We start from the raw sequence: 2,134 nt of genomic DNA on the forward strand, positions 1-2,134 counted from the left end.
ACGAGGGTTGGAGACATCTAAGGCCGCACGGAAGGCTTGCGAAGTCTAAGTCCGTGACACAAGGCCAAGGCCAAGGCCAGCAGCATGCCATGCCACGGCCAAGGCCAAGGCCAAGGCAGCCCATCCGAAGCCAGCAACATTCCATGGCAAGGCCAACGCAGCCCAGCCAAAGCCGGCGGCATGCCATGCCAAGGCCAAGGCCAAGGCCAGCCGCATGTCTTGCCACGGCCTTGTCCCGCAGCGTGGCGTGCCTTGGCCTTGGGCTAGAACATCGCATGCCACGCCCTTGGCAAGCAATCCTGTCCCTCGTGTAATTGCCATTTGGTTTGGCTTTGACTTACGTATATGTTGCCCTGCGAAATGCTTGTCCCTCGGGTAATAGCCGGTTTGGTTGCCTTTGACTTGCGAACACGTTGCTAGTGCTTTCCCCAGTGGAAGCTTGTTGGGAAAAGTATGTCCCTCGGAAGTTGCCTGTTGCGTTTGTTATTTGCATTCGAGCTATCCGATGCTTGCTGGGTTTCTCTAAGAGTTTTTGCACGTTCGTCGGGCTTTTTAATTATTTATTTACTCATAAAAATTATAATAAAATAAATTAAAAATAAAAAAATAATTAAAAAAATTACTATAATTACTAGTGCCTCATCTTATAATTGTTGGAATTTTTCTAGAATTTTTTGAGTATTTTTAGTAATTTTTATTATTTTTTAAGTATTAAAATTGAAATAAATTAAAATAAAATATTCCGGTGGCCAAATATTTTTTTATAATTTTTTTTATGGTGTATTAAATTATTTCATACAACTTTCATGTTGAAAGTTTTGGCAAAAAACCATTACTTTTTAAAAAAACCCCATTATGACTCCTCGAACATGCTTGATGTTTCCTCCTGCCAGATTGAAAAGGGCTTAACAGGCTATTATAAGGGGGGGGCACCTCCCTTAAGGCTGGCCAGCATGGCCAGGCCACAGGCCACGCCTATGCCTAGGCGGGCGCTTGGCACATGCCATCGCTTGGCTTGTGGCATTGGCTTGTGGCATCGAAACTACATAGCCAAGCACGGGATGCGTCGAGTGGCGGCCCGCGGCGGTGGCGGTGGCACGTTGGCCTAGGGCAGCATGCCATGCCACAGCCTTGGCCAGCAACATGGCATGCCAAAGCCTTGGCCAGCAGCATGCCATGCCCTGGCCTTGGCAAGCATGTCATGCCACGGCCTTGGCCAGCAGCATGCCATGCCACGGCCTTGGCCAGCAGCATGCCATGCCCCGGCCTTGGCCAGCATGTCATGCCACGGCCTTGGCCAGCAGCATGCCATGCCACAGCCTTGGCCAGCAGCATGCCATGCCACAGCCTTGGCCAGCAACATGGCATGCCAAAGCCTTGGCCAGCAGCACGCCATGCCCCGGCCTTGGCAAGCTTGTCATGCCACGGCCATGGCCAGCAGCGTGCTATGCCCCGGCCTTGGCCAGCAGCGTGCCATGCCACGACCTTGGCCAGCAGCTTGCCATGCCCCGGCCTTGGCCAGCATGTCATGCCACGGCCTTGGCCAGCAGCATGCCATGCCACGGCCTTGGCCAGCAACATGGCATGCCGCGGCCTTGGCCAGCAGCATGCCATGCCCTGGCCTTGGCAAGCATGTCATGCCACGGCCTTGGCCAGCAGCATGCCATGCCACGGCCTTGGCCAGCAGCATGCCATGCCCCGGCCTTGGCCAGCATGTCATGCCACGGCCTTGGCCAGCAGCATGGCATGCCACAGCCTTGGCCAGCAGCATGCCATGCCACAGCCTTGGCCAGCAGCATGCCATGCCACAGCCTTGGCCAGCAACATGGCATGCCAAAGCCTTGGCCAGCAGCACGCCATGCCCCGGCCTTGGCAAGCTTGTCATGCCACGGCCATGGCCAGCAAGCAGCGTGCTATGCCCCGGCCTTGGCCAGCAGCGTGCCATGCCACGACCTTGGCCAGCAGCTTGCCATGCCCCGGCCTTGGCCAGCATGTCATGCCACGGCCTTGGCCGGCAGCATGGCAAGCCCAAGCCTTGGTCAGCAGCAGCATGCCATGCCAACGCCTTGGCCAGCAGCATGCCTTGCCACGGCCTCGGCCATCAGCATGCCTTGCCACGGCCTCGGCCATCAGC

The sequence above is a fragment of the Camellia sinensis genome, unplaced genomic scaffold (genome assembly GCF_055761805.1).
Source record: "Camellia sinensis isolate YWXY unplaced genomic scaffold, ASM5576180v1 Unanchor4, whole genome shotgun sequence".
NCBI lineage: Eukaryota > Viridiplantae > Streptophyta > Magnoliopsida > Ericales > Theaceae > Camellia > Camellia sinensis.